Source organism: Corvus cornix, chromosome 5 (genome assembly GCF_000738735.6).
Source record: "Corvus cornix cornix isolate S_Up_H32 chromosome 5, ASM73873v5, whole genome shotgun sequence".
Classification (NCBI taxonomy): domain Eukaryota; kingdom Metazoa; phylum Chordata; class Aves; order Passeriformes; family Corvidae; genus Corvus; species Corvus cornix.
The window spans coordinates 3293804-3313228 of NC_046335.1; the positions used below are offsets into that span (position 1 = coordinate 3293804).

Sequence of the window (19425 nt, forward strand, 5' to 3'; positions counted from 1 at the left end):
TTTGGTCCTATACCAAAATACAGACTTTTTCCCTGGAACACAGGAAACTACTGTGTCAGCAGCAGCTAAATCCCGTTGTTGTTCTGTGGTTTGTTACAGTCCAGTGGAGAAAGTACTGGAGGGGTGAGAACAGTAGGGTCTGTTTTCTGTCCTGTCCTGATCTAATATTTGACCTTCATCTTACCTCTATCTTCCCTCCCACCCTCTATTTGTATATAGTGGCCATAGTCAACAGGGGCTCCAGAGACTTTGGGAGGTTCATCTCAGCTATCTGAGACACCATGTTAATGTGATCTTGGGCCTTGGCTGATCAGCTCTGCCCCTCACCAGGACTGTCATGGCACAGTGCTGTGCTGACACACTGCTTTTTAGCTTCAGAACAATCTCCAGGATCTTCTCTCAGTAGTGTATACACAGAGTAAGTAGTGCCGCCCTCCAGCAGGTCAGGGAATCATAGTTGTAGAATATCCTGAGTGGAAAAGGACCCACAAGGTTCATCCAGTCCAACCCCTGGCCCTGCAGACATCCCAACAATCCCATCCTGTGCCTGAGAGCGTTGCCCAAACGCTCCTGCAGCTCTGGCAGCCTCGGGACCATGCCCATTCCCTGGGGAGCCTGGGCAGTGCCCCAGCACCCTCTGAGGGAAGAACCTTTTCCTGATATCCTGAAGGTCTTCTGACGCTGCTTCCTGCTGTTCCCTCGGGTGGAAAGAAACCAGGCCTTTTCAGTTTCCTACCTGCTTCCATCTAAGTGGAAACGATTTGCAAAAATATTTTAAGGAGAGGGGAAGCTCCTTCCTGTAGAAACCCTTTTAGGTTCAGACTACCACCTGATGCCACCACTTAATCCCCCTTTTCCCAGTGCCTTCCCTTTGTGTTTCTCTCTTGTTCCTGATACCTTTGGTTTCAGAGGATTTCTGCAGTGCCCTTCTCTTTCTCCCTGTAGGCTGAGACTTCTTGAAGACTGCACAGAGAAGATGGCTGGGGTGACACTTGCATGACAAACCACTGCTGTGGGTACATCTACACCAGGAACAGCAGCTCATGTTTTCCTCTGCCAAGGACAGACGACAGCAAAAGGGTATTTAGTGTTTGTGCCAGGGAGGCAACGTTAGCAAAACAAGCTGGCAAGGCTGGCACCATGCTGGTGGGGTTCCAGTATGGAGGGACACTCCCAGTGACCTCCCTGCAGCTCTTTTGGGATGGACTGCCCAGGGAGGTGGTGGAGTCACCAATCCTGGAGGTGTTCAAGGAAAAACTAGACGTGGCACTCAGTGCCATGATCTGGTTGACAGGGTGGCGTTCGGTCATGGGTTGGACTCGATGATCTCAGAGGTCGTTTCCAACCTAATTGATTCTGTGATTCTTCTGGCCCTGCAGTCGGGAGTTCAGCAGGTTTCAAAGCCAGGAGGTTTATCGAACGACTTTTTGGCCTTCTGCAGAGGACCTTATAGATTTTTAGCCTGTTATCACCAGACTAAATCCACCGATAAGCTGCCGGTGCCACGCAGCGGGCTGGGAACTGGCACCCCCGTGGCTTCCAGTGCCACGTTGGTCGCTAAACCTCGTCGGTGAGCTGCAAGCCCGGCACACGGGGCGAGCGGGGGATCACGGGGTCCCCAGCGCCGGGGGCTGCCTTGGAACTCGCTGGATCTCCAGGGAGCTGCTAGGAGCGAGGAGCCCGGGAAGCGCCCCGACCCGAGCCTCCGGTGCCTGGCGCGGCGGGGCGGCCGGTGCCTGGCGCGGCGCGGGGGCGGCTCCGCGTCCCTCCCCGGCGGCTCCGCGTCCCGCCCCGCTCCGCCCCGGATTGGCGCGGCCGCCCGGCTCCTCCCGCCGCCGCCGGGCGCAGGGGGATCCGGCCGAGACGAGCCGAGCTGAGCCTGGCGGCTCCGCCACGGCCCGTTCTCCGGCCCCGCTCCCGGTAGGCTCCCGCGGGCACGGCAGGGGTGGGTGGGCGCTGGGTTCGGCGCGGTGCGGGCAGGTGGGCGGCGAGCGGGGCCCTCCCGCAGCGCCCGCGCTCCGCCGGCCATGGCGGCTGCGGGCCGCCGAGGGGCCGCTGCCCGCCCGCAGGACGGGGCCGCGCCGAGGGCACCGCGCTCTGCCCCCGCTCCGCTCGGCTTTATTTTATCCTCTTGCTTTATTCTGTCTCCGCTGCTCCCCCAGCGCCCGCGCCCCGCTCCCGGCCTCTCCGGGGGTTTTGTGGTGCTCCCTCCCCGGCGCTGCTGGCAGCGCCTCCCGCGGCTCTCTCCCGGCCCGGCGGGTCGGGCAGCGGGAGCCCAGGAGCGGTGCCGTGTCCCCCGCACCGCCCGGTCGCCGTGCGGGGCGCGGAGCATCCCCGCTCCCCCGCGGTTGCGTAACGCGCCCGTCCCACGCGTGGCCGGGGGGACCGAGCCCCCCTGCTTTCTGCGGGTCAGTCTTTTCGCGGACCTTCTTTTAAAAGCGACCCTCCTCCCAAACCGCGTATTTTCCCCCCAAATTTTGGTCTCCTGAGTTGCGGTCACTTCCTGGTCGTGGTTTTCTGCACGGCTTCCCCCGTGGTTTATACATCGATCAGCCCTTCAGAAGGGAGGGGTTGTGAACTCGCTGAACATAAACAGTGATCTGAAAATGGCTTTAATGGTTATTATATATGGTGATAATTCTTGAATAACGCCTTCACGTGGGGATGGCGTAAGAACCTAAGGAAAGGTTAAAAGTACAATTACAGTGGAAGTGATTTCTTCTCGGAATTACTTCCTCCAAGGCCTTACTCGAAACAATAAGCATAGCTTTTAATTTCTTCAGTAAACCGAGGTTATTGACTTGTGCCGTGCGGCTCCCAGTTGGAAAAAATCTGCTTGGATCAGCCAGAGAAGTGGATCTGAGGCTCGTCCTGCGAGGTGCTTCGTGCAACGCCCAGCAGCCGCGTGTGTCTCTGCTCTGTTTTTAAATAACCGGCTTGGATGGGGCTGTAAAGCTCAGCCCCAGCAGCCCGGAGCGTGTTGCGGGCTGTAAAACCCGCCTGCGAGGCTGTGTAAGTACTCCAGGGGCTGCCCCTGCCCTGCTGGGCGCTGTCCTGGCCGTGCCACAGCGCTCGGCATCCAGTTTTGGTGGCTGGAGATATCTAGGGGAACAGGCGAACGTGCGGCGCAGGCTCCAGCCGAGAGTCTTAATGAGTGTTTGCGTAGTGCTTCGTGTTTTCTCGGATGAAAGGTTTTACATAATTGGCCATTATAATTGTCTGTCACCCCTAGAGAAGAGCCAAAAAAAACCCCTAAAAAACAAGCGTGGAGATAGGTAGTTGTCTTAAAAGTCCAAAGTCTAAATGCCTGTAGGTTGTGAATGCTGTTACTGCTCAGTGTGGAGGCAGCAAAATGACTGACTAAAAAAAAAAAAAGATTAATCTAATTCTGTCCTCCTTTCGAGCCATTTGATCAGCATCATTGGGACAAACGACATCCTGCTTGCATTTGAGCTGCTTGTTCTTTGGTGCCCAGATGGATTCCTAATGTGACTCTGGTTCTACTGGTGTTAATGTTGGTGGTTTTTTTTGGTTTTTTTTTTTCCCCCTTGAAATCTTAACTGGAAGCCTTTTACAGTGTTTTGATTCCTTTTTAATAAATGGCTAATCCCTTGCTGCAGGGGATGGGAGTGTTTTGAACGCAGCATTTTTGGGTCCTGAGGGGAGGGGGAAGGGAGCGCCTTGTGTTGCTTTCCAGCAGCTATCCGCCTTTCCCCAGCCTGCGTGAAAGGGCCTTATTGACTGAATTTGAAGGTAACCTGCCCAATTCTCCTCTTACGTGCTGAAACCCATAAATTTTCTGTAGCACAGAGCCTTTGAGGGGAAGAAATGGAATGTCAAGGAGCCTGGGCTTCATCACAAGCGGCCTGCTAACAAAGGCACTGTCTGTTAATTACATCGTACTTATCAAAATCTCCCCTCCTAATGACAAAGTAATAATTTAATAGGTGTGAAAAGTTGTGGGATTTGATTTAATACCACTGTCTTAAAATCATCCTGCACGCTCAGTATGACTAAGTTGTCGCTTTCATATTTAATTGGAGAGTGAGCAGGGGCTAAGGAGAAAGCTGGGGATGTTTCACTTGCACTAAATGCTCTTTAAAATCTTTTCTCCGTTTGGAGAAGGATTGTGAAGAATTGTGAGTGGCTTGTTAAGTGCTAAGCTGCAGCTGAGTGACTTATGGGTTATAAAACATCTTTCTGTGTCTCTTAAATTTGGAAGCTCGTCTTGAAGCTTGTGCTGTGGGTGTTTATCACGGTGTTCAGAGACTGGTCGGTAGTTCCCATGTCAGGAAGGACTGTGGTTTTGGGGTGTGGAGGTGCCAAGTTAGGTTTGGGTGGTGTGAAGTTGAGTACTGTGTAGTGGATGCAGGACACTGCCTAGGTAATAACGCTCCCTGAGGTTCCAGGTGTCAACACCTTCATCACAATGTGTTATTTTCACTTCTCGGTGCCCTGTAGCATAACCAAACCAGCATTTTGGTATAATCCTCACACAGAGGTTGTTGTATTCCCAGCAGATAGGGCATATTTCAATATTCCTGTTGCAGGTTTGACACCGGGTTTCAGAGGAGAGAGTGGCTTTTCTTGGACCTGAGGGTTGAGCCTGTAAGGAAAAACAGGACTGATCCTAAACCTATCATGAAAGCTAATATAGCCTGGGAAGCATCTCTCTTGCCCTCATCTGCTGGGATTTTCTGTCCCTTGTGGATTATTTGGTCATTGGATTTATCACTGGATGTTCCTATCCATAGTTTTGAGCTTTTGAAGGAAACACTGGTTTAGTGAAAGTTGTGGGTTAGAGATCCTCTTCCCAGCTCTGTAAGCTCTGCAGGAAGGAGGGCACAGGAATGCTGCTTTGGTATGTGTGGCTGCTCTGTTTTTATTTGTACCATATTTTACTGGCTTTGTTTTCTAAGCTATTTTGATTCTATTAACTTATTAAACCTAGAATCTATTAGTCAATGTGACAGTCTTTCTTTAATGTATGAATGTTGTCCTTTTTTTTCAATGTCCTTTTTTCACCCCTGAAATATGAAACAGAATAATTATCCATAGTTCAGATTCTCCCTGCAATTGTGGGGTTTGTATTTAGAATTCACATTGTAGTTGTGGAATTAGTGTTTATTCCCCAAATAACTTTTCATTTTTTTTTGTCTTTGTTGTGGAAGCAGAATATCTGCTGTATCACTTGCTAATCCTGCTGTTGCAGTTTTATGCCTAGAGCACAACTGGAGCTGTATTTATCACTGTAGGCATGGTGGTTGGTTTATTTAACTATTTTGGGTATCAAACACAGAGAAATCACAGCAGGACTGGCTGGTGTAGGTACAGGATGAGCATCAGTAGTACTGTGACCTGGCTGCCCAAATTTGGGTGTCTGCAGCGTCATTGCAATGGGTGTCAGAGAGAGATGGATTAAATATAGCTCAGGTGTGTCCCAACATGTTGCAGCTGCTCCTCCTGTTGCAGTACAGGGCTAATAGGAATGTTTACATAGATCACCTTCCTACACATCCCAGGTTCACCTCTTTGGTAGCAAGTCACTGCTGGGCAGCCACATGACTGCTTAAAGCTGTTTGGAGAGTAGAAATACACTACAGAGCGATGCAGAAATGGCTGTTAATAAAGTGTCAGCTTTTAAAAAAATATTTAGAAATGGTTGACTGGTATCTTGGGGTGCAGAAAATAGTGCTGGTTTTTGTTTCAGTGCGATTAAAAAATAATCCTGCTTCAGAAGCTGCTCTGTCTGCAGTTCGCAGCGAAGTGATGGCATTTGGGTAGCAGGGAGGCAGAATTCCTGCCAGTTAAAATCTTGCTGTCCTAATGTGCCATTCCATGCAGTGCTTGGAAGCTGATATACAGTGTTCTTCTGCCTTGCAGCAAACCAACTAGTGATTAAAAATTCAGCAGATGCTGTGGTTCACTTAACTACTTGTTCTTGCATCATTCAGGTCATATCACACAATTAATGTTGCTAATGTTCAATCTAGCTGCTTTTTTTTTGCTCTAAGAATGGAAATTATCTGAACTACCATGGGATTTACAGAACTGTTTTGGCAGGAATTGGGCTATGCAAAGTAAGTTATTCAGGACTGTTTTTGCCCTTCCCCTAACTTGGAGAATCTTCTTTTGATTTCAGAAATATTATTTGTTCATGCCAGACGGGGCTGTAATTTCTTCAGCTTTTCCGTCTTTAAAAATCAAAATGTTTTCTTTTGATTACTTTGGGATAAATGAGACTCCCTAGATGAGAAGGAAGAGGGGGAGAGCATGATAGGTGTAAGTGCTTGCTTTCTTACTTAAACTCAGTGTTTCATTTGGCCACAGAAGTATTTTTGTAAGAGAATTCTCATTTTGTTGCGGGCAGGGTTTCTGCTGCTTTGTACATTGTACATCCTGCACAATTTTGGTTAATAGTATTCCATCCAGGGTGTCACTTACTTGACTTTTGAATTAGCATTAAACTTTACCTTCCCCTCCCTGTGTTCCTTTAATTATGTAAGCTTTGGGTTCTTTTTGTAACACACACACAGATTCTAGCTATCTTTTCTGAGCTGCCTGAAAGTAATATTCATGTAGGAAGAGAACTTGTAGTTAGTTTTCACTTCTTTCACCAGTTTTCTGCTTGGGAGCTGGTGTTTAGGAAGAAGCTTATCCACTCTCTTTGTGATCAGTGTGGTAGCTGCAGTTCTGGTTGCCTTCCCTGCACCTTCTCAGGATTCTCCTACTGCTGCTGCAGTGGGAGATGCTCCTGGGTGGTGTCCCCTAAACTGGATGGATGTGTTGATATGAGCATGGCTCGTGCTGGTCTAAGAAAGATAAAAGGCACTCTGACAACAGACAAAAATTCCTGGGTCTTTCAGTGTCTTTGAGAGGAACTCGCTGTGGTGGGGCAGCTCTGGGCTTGAGAATTTGAGAGAAACTAAATTGAGAATATAGAACACAGGTGGAGTATTTTGGTCAAGGGCACACACAAGGTTCAGCTCTCGCTGGAGAGCTGCAGGGCTGAGGGGAAGGTTGTGTCTTTTAAAGTGTGGGATAAGGGGCAGATCCATACTAGGAAGGGAAAAGGTGAATTTGTATCAGAATGTGATACAGCCCGTGAGCCAGGATTTGGAGAAATAATGGGCAAAGCCAGGAGCCTTTGTTTACACATGTTGTTTCGACTTGCAGTTTGGGTGACTTTTTGTGATCTGTCAATTAACACATCAAGAGGATGTATTTTTAGTCAAGGCAGACATTTTTCTTTGGAAAAACCTGTCTGGACTATTAACTCTAAATGTACTTTGAGATAACTTGTCTCAACCAAGTTGTCAGCAATCAGTTTGAAAAATGAAGTCTTAAATATGTAAGCCCTCCCCCAGACTCTTCAGTGTCCTGTTCAGAATGATGGAAAAGAAGGATTCAGGCTGGCTTTTGCATATTCCTGCTTCCATGAATGCATGTATCCAATGTGCTGTACTTGCAGAATTGATATTCAGGATAATATGTTTAATCTTCAATTGCAAAAAAACCAGCTTCACACATAGCTAATTCCATCTGCTGGAGAAATAAGAGCGAGGCTAACTTCATCACTTATTTGGGACCTGCTTTTTGCTGTGCTAATTACTATGTATGAACATTGGAAATTTGCATAATTTTTTGGCAAACCTAAGCGGCAGCCATTTAATTTAGAATTTTTATTAACTTTAAACATCCCTAGCAACTCCTAAGCTACTTCTGGTTCATTTTGTGGTTTTGGTGTTTTAGGGGGTTTGATTTTGAAAGCTTCAGTAGCTTCTTTTTCCTTCTCCTTGCAATGACTTTATATAAGCAACAGCAGCTTGCTGCCATTTCCAGTAACTTTCAACCTGCAATGTGACACAGAATTCCTTCTGTCATTCAGATAAAAAAAGTGTTGAAGTTAAGTTCTTGTAAAAAAAAAAAAAAAAATTCTGAAAAAATAAAATTAGAAGGTAGGTTTTGGTTGCTCTTCTGCAGTGTGAGAAGAGCACTTGAAATATTTCAAGAGTAGATGCGTTTCCAAAAGTAACCTTGGGGAAACTGGGGCATGTCAAGTCTGGCCTAATTCTGGTAAAAGCTAGTCTTATGATGTGAATTTTTAAGCTCCAAAGAGTTTGGATGTAAATTCATCCTTGCAGATAGCTACTAAATGTTCTTTCTTACTCAAAGGCTGTATTTTGACAAATTTTCAGCTTCCCAAGGTGTCTAGCCATGCCTTTTCCACTTGGTTTGCTTTTGTTTTTGTGACCTCCACCTTTCACTGATTTTGCTGGTTGGCAGTCAGTGGAGGCATATCATCTGTAAAATATTGAAGCAGTTGGAATTTTATAGCAAAAAATAATGTCTGCTTTATTGGAAAGCTGTCATTTGGAGTCAGCTGTTACATGCTGATTTTCTTTTGGAGGCAATAGACTGGATTAATTTTAAAATTTGAACTATTCGTGCCCAGTTTCTGTCTCAATACCATCAGCAACTTCCTGTGTTGCTCTGTGCAGTTGCTCTCCTGAGTCTTGGTCCCTCTTTTCTCATCCCTCTTGCTCCGTTGACCACTTAAAAATGCAGTTTCTTCCTCGGGATGAACAGGGTTATATTGCCAGACTCTTTAATTCCTCTCTAATTGGCAGAAAGCCAAGCATAAAATCTTCTTCATAAGTCACCCTAGAGGTTTCTTTGTATATGCTATTATTTTCTTTGTGTGCTAACATCACTGAAAATACTTCTTTTTTTTTTTTTTTTCTCCCTCCCCCCAAGTCTAGACCAGGCATAATTATGTTCCTGTGTATGTGTAGGCTTGGGTGTTGCCACGCTGCAGCCCAGAGAGCAATTTGAAGTCCTTGGGCAGTTTAAGACCAAAATTTCTAGTAGCATCAAAGGCAGCACTATCCCTCTGCATCTAGGGAGGTGAAGTAATTTTCTGGTGTATCTGAACTTCAAAGACAAGCTCATGGCTTGTGCCTGTGGTCTGGCTTTCCGAGATGTGTCATACTGGAGGCTATATTTTAAAAGAAGAGTTTGGACCCTGGATTCAAGCAGGACTTGTGCCTCAGTGAGAGTGGCTAGTGTTGGACTGTGGATTATGTTCTATGGTTCACGTGCTTCAAAGTTGTCTTTTCATTTATAAAGCTCTTCATTGAGGTCTTTGTTCTGAGCTTCACCTTTATTGCAAAGTCTAAAAATCCTCTCCATCAAGAAGCCTTTGCTCTTGTGTTTGGTCTCTTAATGTTTTTATGTCTTTAGAGCTTCTCTGCTTCCTCCCACCCTGACTCCTGAGGTTGAGACAAGCTCCCTGTAAACATACATGCAAAACTGCCCCTTTTGCTTCTGCTGAAAGCTGCTCTTGCTTTGCCATCATGTCTGCTGTGATTTTTCTCATTCCTTTCCCTTCCTGACCTCCTGCAGATGTCCCGGTGCTGGGGAGAGGAGGATCCACAGCTGAACAGTGAGGGCATGCAAGGCATGGTACCTTGAGACAAGTGTCAGGCACTTGGTAAGGGAATTCTAAAAAAACCCCACCACCCTTAAGGAAATCTTGAAATTGCCTGAAAATGGGTTTATACACCTCCATTTAACCATCAAGGCACCAGAGCTTGCCAGCAGGTGTGGGACAGACTGTTAGTTCCTTGTATTTTTTCACTTAATTTCCTCTCTAAAGAGGGATGACACTCTACCACTGTTTTTTTTTTTTTTTTTTTTAATGAGGTAACTTTATCTTAATAAACAGATGAATGAAGTGATGCAAAGAGTGCTTGTTTTTGCAGCTGAAATCTCTGTGAATCTGCTGCCGCTTCTGAAACTGGGGCTGTGGGAGGATTACTGATGGCAATGAATCCATCTTCCATGGTGTTAAGGGGGAAAAAAAAAAAGTCTCTGTGTTTCTCTTAAAGTGCTTATGGATTTTTTTTAGATGCAGTAGGACTGCAGATGTAGTCATATTAAAATATAAACCAACTCGTTTCAAGTTGGTCTCGCAGCAGAAGGAGTTGGAGACGTGACTTTGGTACAAGTTACTGGGAATTCTCTTTTTAATGCAGCTTTGCAGCCTGTGCTGTGGATGGGAGCCCCGAGCAGTCTGAGTCATGCTTCCTCCATGGATAGGACATGGGATGCCACCAGCAGTGGACTAAACCAGTTTTCCTAATGATTGCTTTGTTCAGCTTTAGCTACTTATGGGGTTGTTAAGATGGTGTCAGCTGATGTGTCAGCTGGAGGCCATGGGGTAAAGTGTAGGATAAAGAGTAGTAGTTTACATACCTTTGTAGCAAATGTCTCTGCAGCATTCTGCACACTCTTCTTGCCTTAAGAGTTTTCTTTACCCTTTTTCCTCTTTTGAATCAGTAGATGTATGGAGCAAGGAAAGTGTTGCATATGGATTTTGTGAGGTTAACAGGGCTTCGTCCCTGACCTGACTGAATCCAAGGAAGCGAAGGCACCAGTGCATCCTGCAGGGATGGCCCATTGTCTTTGGGAAAATGTTTTTAAGAAATTGGGAAGAACTAGAAAAATGTCAAGGAACAAATAAAAATTGAGTGAAATTCACTCACTTGGGTGAATTCACTGAGTGAGAATTGTTGCATCTGTAGTGGATCTATACAGAGCAAGTTTGTTGATGTTGCTTTAATAGTGGTTGTAAGGTTTTTGAAATTTAATATTTATATTTTTGTTTTATTTTAAGGATTTGGAGAATGCCCCCTATCCCCTAGCTCTCCTTGTGTTCCTTGGGTCACAGATAGAGCCTTTACTGGGATAGATGTGAGGTAGAGAATGCTGAGGGAAGCCTTGTCTTTAATTAGACCAATGGGTATCGCTGGGATGGAGGGGAGGAGATGAGTGAGCTTTTGAGTCTGAATAAATGTCAGATTGTATTTTATCAGAATTGCAGTTTGGCATCAGGGATTCACTGAGTTTCCATTTGGCTGTGGGCTGTCTGGGGCCTTTTTGCATCTTCCATCTCTTAGCTGCAGTTGTGGGAAAGCTGCACATACCACTTTACAGACATACAACACAGCTCTTTAGGGGAAGGAAGGGTAAATGACCCAGGTAAAATGAGCTGGGCTGGAGTCAGTAAAACTACCCAGAGTGCCAGCAAGTGATACCTGTGTCCTGAGTTTAATATATTCACTTCCCAGTGGTCGTCCCAGGAGGATTAGTGAGAGATGCTTTAACTTAAAGCTACTAGGAACAGCTGAGGTTTTTTTTTTACCCCTCTCAAAAGTGGTTTGCTTTTACTAAAATAGCTAAATGCAGGCATGGTAAGCTTAATATATATGTGTGTGTGGGTACCTGAGAAAGCATCCCATTAGGTAACCCTGTAACTTTCTCCTGGGGAGATGCTGAGAATATCACCTTTGCTGCCAGTCAGGGCCAAGCCAGGCTTGTAAGCAGCTTGTAAGTGACAGCCCTACTTTGCTTTGGGGGTATTTTAAGTGATGAGGGTAGCAGAGCTCGAGGGAGAGGTGATAAAGTCTGTGCTGGTTTTCTTCTTGATAGGGGGTGGCGGAGGAGGAGGAGATAGGACTAATTGCATACCTTCCAATTCCAGTTACTTCATTACCGAATAATCATTGGAGCAGCCCTGCAATCTGCTCTGATAGCAGATAAGTGGCGTGGCTCGAAGCACTTCAATCTAAACAAAACTTAAGTGCTTTTTCCTTTTTCCCTGGAGTGAAACTGTAATTTCGTTATGTGAATGTTAGCCAGGACAAAGTTGTTTTTGCAGCTGTCATGATGATTCTCTGGGCTTTGTGTTAGAGGTATGTCCCCAGTGTATGTAGCAAAAATATCCTAAAATACTGGATTCCCTTACCTGGAAGCTTCAGTTGAAGGCTCTCCAAGTGTTTGCCAGGTGAAGATCTGTTTAGCTTTGACATTAGATGTCTCAGAGGGTTTAGATATAAACCAGTGAAGGTTTGGATTATATTCCTTTCCATAGCAATACATGTTAATTAGCTTCTCAGTCTGCATTAGGCCCTGAAATAGTCAAGTGAAAGAGCCTGAGCACATCTCTGCTGCTTCAGAATATGAGTCCCTGTGGTGAGAGTGGCCACATTGAAGCATTGCCTCATTTCGGTTCTCCGGTGTAGAAATGGTTTAAATGCAACCCATGTGATGCAAAAGAGAATTATCAGGCAGAACTTTGGAGAGATTTTGCCTTTCTTTGAAATGGGGTAAAAATGAATTCGTACTCCAGGCTGAACCCTGGGAAATCATAAAATCCTAGAATGGTTTAGGTTGGGAGGGACCTTCAAACCCATCTTTTTCCAACCCCCTGCCATGGGCAGAGGCACCTTCCACTATCCCAGGTTGCTCCAAGCCCCATCCAACGTAGTCTTGGACATTTCCAGGGATGGGGCAGCCACAGCTTCTCTGGGCACCCTGTGCCAGGGCCTCATAAAATAACTGGAGCTGCTGTTGATGATGACGACTTTGAGGTACCGGCTTAAGGCCATGAGAGCACCCCAGGCAAGTGCCTGGACTTTGCACAGTGCAGTACTGGCCAAACCTTAAACTCTCTTCAGGCTCATTTTTTCTGAACTGCCACAGAACCATTAAATCTGATCTGTTCCTAAAAAGACAGCTGACTGTGCAATCTGAGCCACATAAAATTCTTTGTCTCTGCTTTGGACTTGAATGGAAAAGTAGTTTGTTTTCCCATTAAATTGACCTCAACTGTCGCTGCCCCAAAGGGGGTCTGTTCTTGCAGGCTCTGCTTGGCCGGGAGGCAGAGTGTGCTTGGCTCTCCCTGTGTTTTGCTGCAAGCCTGCTAACTCGCTCCAGGACAACGGGAGGATGATAATGCACTAAGGCAGGTATTTGTTAGCAGGTTAAACGTTTTGGGAAAGAAAATGTAACACACTTTGTAAAAGTTAATAGTTTTGTAAGTTCAGGCTTGGTTGTGTCGGTTGTAGCTTGGCTGGTAGGGTTGATTGTGTAGATCCAACTGCAGCATTAAGCTCTGGGAATAAATAAGGTGAACTGGTGGTGAATTTCAAAGGAACAAAGAGTACAAGGCCCCTGTAGTTGAGTCTTACATTTTTAGGGTGGCTTTCAGAGGGAAAGGCCCAAACATGCTTTACAAACCAACCTGTGCATTGTGTACTGTAGTGGATCCATGCTTTGATAAGAACCGTGTGACTTATTTAATGAGATGAACTGCATCACCTTCTTTTTAAAAAGAGGTATTTATTTATTCATATTGGGGAAAAACACATTTTTCTTGACAGTCTGTAGCTGATCAGACTCCTGCATCCCTTTCTAGCCACTGATGTTGCAGGGACAGGAGGCTGGCAGGTTGGATTGGGTATTGCCTGAGTAAAAATGAGGTTCAAGCCTGGAGTGTTACCTGGCAGGGCTGCCTGACCCCCACCTGCTGGGGATGTTGATCCACAGTGCTCTTTACCATGGTTTCTTTGGGAGAAGGTTTTAGGATGTGAGTCTTGTGTAGGAGCACAAGGCAGTGCCACACTGCCTTTTTAAGCCACCCACACTGGGTGGCTCGACTTTGTGGGGGGAAAAGAAGCTAAAAAATGGGTTATGATAGCTTTCATGCTGGCCAAGCTGCTCCAAGGGTAATCCAGGTGAAAAGGGACTCAACTATGGACAGGAGATTCAGCCAGGTAGTCAGGAAGCATCAGCAAAGCACAGCTCCTTCCTACGAGTGGGCAAAGGTCCTCCACCTGTAAACACCATCACACACACCCAGCCTTGGCTCTTCCCTGGCTTCTGTTTGCCTTTTAATGGTTCTAGTATGCCTTGGTGCTTCCTTCCTGTCCTTCTGGTGTTTGGCTTGGAGGTTTGATGGCCCCTCTGATGTTAGAATCAGCACATGGGAGCGGGAGGGTACTTGGTGCATGTCCATGGGTTTACTTCGGTGTGTTCATGACCTGGGATGGCTGCACTGGGACTTCTCACGTGCTTCCATATCCAGTACTGAGTTACCATCCATCTTCACTGCAGAAAATGAATTGAAGGCAAATTGTTACTGGAGACTTTTCTAGGGAAAAAGGTTTTAATGAGTACCTGAAGGGCCACAATCCTACAGATTGTGTGTGGTGTCATGTAGCTGTGAGCAGGTTTTACTTATTGCAGAAGCTGGACTGATTCCTCAAGGCTGGATAGCATCTGATTTTTGTATGAGGGAGGGGGAAAAGCTGTCTGACTTTAATCTGAATTTACTAGGTAGTTAATAAGAAAGACCTCTGCCCTGAGTGACTTGCTCAGCCTATGTTGTGTTGCAGGAGCTCCATGGAGATGAAGCCTGCTGGTTTTATTTTGCTCTGAAATCCATTTGGCTCAAAGTTGCTTCCAGAATCTCATCCTCCCTGGTGCTTCAGACTTGTGAGTGGGTAACCTGCTGAGAGTTAAGGGTTGTGGCAAAGCCGGGGTGCTTTGGTGGCTGAGAGCTGACATTGGCACGTGGAACTTGTCCTTCAGGTGACAGGCAGAGGCACATTTCTGAGAGCTGTGTGCTTGTGCCTGTCTCATCCCTTTATAATCTGCAGTTTGTATTTAAAAGTAGAGGGATTTAAGTTGTTTTCTGAGCAGTTGTGATCCATGGGAACAGTTGGCTGTCATGATGTTTGGCCCTGGAGCTGCCTTGGTGGCCGATTGCGTAAGCGAGCAGGGAGCGAGCGAAGGTATTTGCAGCAGTCACTTGGAAACTGGGATAATTCAGGCCTCAACCAAGCTCAGGCTCAAACAGGTTGTGGAATTTATTTATACAACACCACTGGGGTGTGTGACACTGCAGAGCCAAACAAACAGTGGTTCCCAGCCCTAAGGCTTGTGTTGGGTATTAGATAACGAGGGATGGGGTAATTACAGCCAGGGACATGGGTGGAGGGGTTAGAAGTGGGTGAGGGCTACATCCGTGTAGAGAACGTGAAATGTGCCTCATTAATGGCAGCGTTAAGAAACTGTGGGTGCGTCTGGGGTTGTGGGAAGGCTGGACGTCAGCTCTGCAGAAGGAAGTGTTGACTGAGTTATTGGAAACGCGTGGATTAATAAGGGAAAGCGGAAGGAGGCAAAATGAAACCAGTCAAGCGTACGGGGAGGGGCTGGGCTGCACGGAAGCTGACGTACAACAGCAGTGGCACTCCAGGGGCTTGAGGAATCTGGGTGTCAGAGCAGCCACTGGGAATCCACAGCCGGACCCCAAAACGTGTGTGCTTGATGGGAACAGAGGGACAGGTAAAGAAAGGGGTCCACTGTGGCTTCTGGAGGCTTTGCGGTCCCTCCTCTCTGCTATCTCTGCACCCTGGGCTCCCACAGTGCCAAATTGGCTTCTGCCCAGCCACCTGTAGTTTTGCTGGGCTGTTTTTGGGGTGTACTTGTTCAGTCAGCGCTGAGGGCTGTGAATTGGTGGTTCTCCACGTCAGCAGTGCATGGGTTGTTGTTCCCATGTACCCCTTGCTCTGGGCAAACCGGATCTTTCGGGTTTTAGGAGCTGGATAGTAGTTGTTAACGCCGTTATTGTGTCACTAATTTCCTTTTTCCTTCCCTTTTGCTCTTCAGAAATGCCATTCTCGTGAGTGTGCAAGGAACCTACAGAAGTGTAATGTCTAAGCCTACCTGGAATAACAACTCTTGGAAGGTACCACCCTTTTTTAACTATGTGGCTTTGTTACAGGTTGGGTTAATGGTGCACTGGTCTTTGCTTCAGAGCTTGAAATTGAAGAGCTGTGTTTTATGTAATGCAGTCCCTTTGAAAGGGCTGACAGTGCTGTGATCCTGATCCTCCAGTCTCTGATTTCCAGAAAAACTGGGTGCAACCCAACACTTGGTTCGGGGTGCTGAGGGGCCATCCCTGTTTCTTTGTGGATGATGTCTTTAGGCAGCTCTGGTGTTGCCTTAGGAACAGATGGTGGTTTCTATTCAGAGAGCTGAACTAAGCTTCTTCATACTTGGTGGCCATCCTTGGAAACGTATTGCCCTTCATTTTAGTGATGCGTGATGGCTCGCCTGTTACTTCAATTCAGTGACCTTCTGGATTGTCTTTCTTGGGGCTTCTAGGCATATTTATGAAGAATATTGTGATGAAGTGCAGTTACACTTTAACATTTAGATTGAAATGTCTTGGCTGTTCGTACTGCATTAACCAGCTCTCAGGCGTTGGCTTGTTCCGCTGTCTGATCCCGCAGTGATGCCATAATACTGAATTTTGGACTGCCCTGTACATTGCCATGGCAACAGACTGATGTCACACGCTCAAGGACATGACTTCAGTGCACGATCATGCAGAGGCACAATCAGATTTGTGGAGGAGAAAGCTGACTAATGCACATCTCAAAAGCAAACAAGGGGAATGCAGGTTACAGCTGACCAGCCAAGGTGCCTCAGTGTGAAAATTCCCTGCTTAGAGGAGGGGCTGATCCTGTCTCTAAGACAGGAACAATTGTCTTGGTGAGCTTCTCTTCACCATGGAGAAGCAGGTGACTTCTCCTGTATCTTTAAAACAGGTGGTGGAAGAGATCATTGTTTCTGGGGTGGGGAAATGCTCTCTGGTTTCAGCTCTAAAAGGGCCCTGCTTTGTTTTAATTTTAAAGAACGTCTCAGTGGTCTTGTAAGCACCCTGAGAACACTTTGACTTGCTTAATGTAGTTCAAACAGTTTAATTGGTTTTCCAAAGCTTTTATTTTATCCATAACATTGGAAGGTGAAAGGGGAACTCCGCATCTGCATTATGGTCACATTTTCCTATATCCTATTAGCAGATTCCAAGATTGTTTAATGTGATCTCCACCCATTTCATTTGGCTGCAACCTTTGCTCCCATGAAAACAAGGCTGATTGTTCTGAATTGCTGTGTGTATGTGCTTTGGCACGGCATGAAGGTACCTATAATAACACAACCATTGTCTGGAAAAAAAGGCAGTTTGCAGTAATAACTACAAATAAAAGGGTGCAGTCCAGGGGCAAGACAGATAATGGTCGTTTTCCCACCCGTTGCACAGGGCAGATTCTCAACATGGTCACCCCTCAGCATGTCAGGGCTGTGGGCTTTAGCCTGGGATGTGAATATTGGGAATAAGGGACTGAAATATTTGCATGTTGTTCCAAGTTTCTCTTTCCTGGCCGCAGTTCCATTGCTCATATCTACGGATGGGGAGACTGAATGACTTTTGCACAATGCGGTGTTTTATTTGCATGCTGTGAGCAGTTTAACAAGTGTGTGTGTGTGTGTGCTAAATGAAGCATTCCCACTTTCAGTTAGCAGCTGATGCACCCTTAAAATTAAAAAAAAAAAAAAAATTTTAGAAAAAGTGCCTTTAGGTTGAACAGTGGGGTTTTGAGGAGTGACATTGTGCTGTGTGCTCGAGTCGTGCCAAGCCTGAATGTTAACTAGAAGTGCTGTGGGATGCAGCAAATAACCAACTTACACTCCTTGGTGCTAAAGTAATTTTTGCTCATCTCTGCACTTAGAGGGATAAAAGCTGTTACAGTGCAAGATTTGGAAGTAATGTAATTGTTTTAAATGCTCAGTGTCACAGGAACTGAGGATATTTAACAGAAACTGGCATTTCTTGTAGCAGTTTGGTTGCCTCCCAGGACAGGAAGCTGCAGAGTGTTAAAAAAGAGTCAGGGAAGGAGTTTTAACAACCCTCTCTGTAAATCTTGATGCTTGAATTCAGATCCTGGCCTTGAGCTGAAAGGACTGGAAGCTCTGCAAGACCCAGTGATTCAAGCTGCTCTGCAGAGAACAAGAAGATAATGGTGATGGACTATCAAGAAGGCAGCCTTGCTGAAAAGAGAGGCTTTGTGATACGGTCAAGGGGAAGGAAGTCTGGAGAACTCAGAAAAGGAACAGATGTTTTTGGTGGTGGGGAAAAACTTAACTATCCCTGTAGTTTGCTCTTGCAGTGGAGCCAGCAGGAGGAACTTGATACCAAACAAAAGTAGGCACACCCAGGATTTAGCACAGGGATCCTGGAAAGCTGAAAATCAGTGCTTTGGTGCTTTTCTGTTTGACAAATACCTTATACAGTGGCATCTGGCAGATGTAATAATGTGTGTGTGTGCAAAGATGTGTGTGAAAGAGTTTGAAGGTGTTTGATGCTTCTCTTTAACAACAATAAAAGAAGTACTGATTTATGAAATGATATTCAAAGTGGGGAGCCAAGAGAGATGCTGATCCCTGAGAATGAAATAATGACAGAAGATGCATTAAGAAAGAGGATGAGGTTTTTTTCTAGGGTGTGTTTATGGATTGTGATGACTGGAAGTGTTATAAAACAGATTGCTGATCCTGTGTATCAAAGTACCAGTGGCAATGATTTTTCAAGCTGTTGAAACTTGCATCCATTAAAAAAAAAATATATATTTTGTTCTTCCTAATAGGTTAATCCACTGTAATGGGCTGTGAAATCAACCTGGGGGAGTTTTCCCATCTGTAAGTGATGCACAGCCTCTTTGCTGTCTACTTGGCAGCTGTGCCTTCAGATAATTAAAAGCTGTTTTTTAAATCCACTTTTCTTTCAACTCTTATTTTTCTGCGTCTTGCTACTTCTCTGAGAGCTGTCAGTCACTCTTCTGGCCAAGGTGTAAAAACCAAGATAACGTGCTTTTAGGAAAGAAAAACTGCAGATGATCTTTTTACTTTAATTTTTAAAAAAAGCATAAAAACTACAAAACTAGGTGAATGTGAGAGGCTTTTTAACATGCACATTACTGCTGCATTTCTAAAAGTAACTAAACTTTCCCAGAACAGTATGGAAAACTTTGACTTTCAGAGCTCTTGTGCCACTTGCTCCTCTAAAATCAATAACCAAACCTCCATGGTTCACTTAGGAAGCAGTTCCAGTTACCCAGAAATTACAGGAGTTGTTCAGCACAGGGATCCTCTGGTTTCAGCACATAGTTTCATTGCTCTGTAGTGTTTTGAGAGGCCGAAGGGTGGGATGCAGCTCCAGTGAATTTCCAGATTCCTAACAGTGTGAGGGACTGTTTTTAATAGTGATGATAAAAACAGCTATTCCCAGTTGGAGGTTAGTCAGTGGTACAATTATCAGAGCTATGAAATAGTGCAGGGATGGCTCGGGATGGAAAAAACTAAGGCTTGAAACTTATTTTCATGAGGGAGCTGTTTGAAATTGTTTCCTGCAAGCTCATGGAGAATTGGTGAGAGATATCAAATGGTGAGGGCTCAAGTTTGGTGGCTGCTTTGGTAATTCAGTGTTTGGGCTGGCAAGCTGCAGCTGGCTTTTGGGAGAGAATTGGTTGTTGAAAGCCAGGGGGGCGAGTGGGAGCTCTGGAGTGGGACATTTGGTTTGTAAGGTGCAGAGGGTTTCCACAGCAGGGTCACAATCCCCAGCTCCAAAGCTGGCTCACTTAAACCACCCCTTCTAAACCACAGTTGTGGGCTCCTTATTTTCTGCTTCACATCTTAGTGATTTGGTGGGGTTCATTCATATATTCTCCATTTTGT

At 45.8% G+C, this 19425-nt stretch overlaps 1 protein-coding gene across 1 annotated transcript in view; it reads left to right on the forward strand.

The window, feature by feature from the left end:
- The first annotated feature begins 1806 nt into the window (after window positions 1-1806).
- Window positions 1807-19425, forward strand: part of FBXO34 (F-box protein 34) — a 39543-nt gene continuing 21924 nt past the window's right edge. The window contains 2 exon segments of the mRNA XM_039552150.1: window positions 1807-1920; window positions 15517-15595. The gene's annotated coding sequence lies outside the window, so the exon portion shown is untranslated.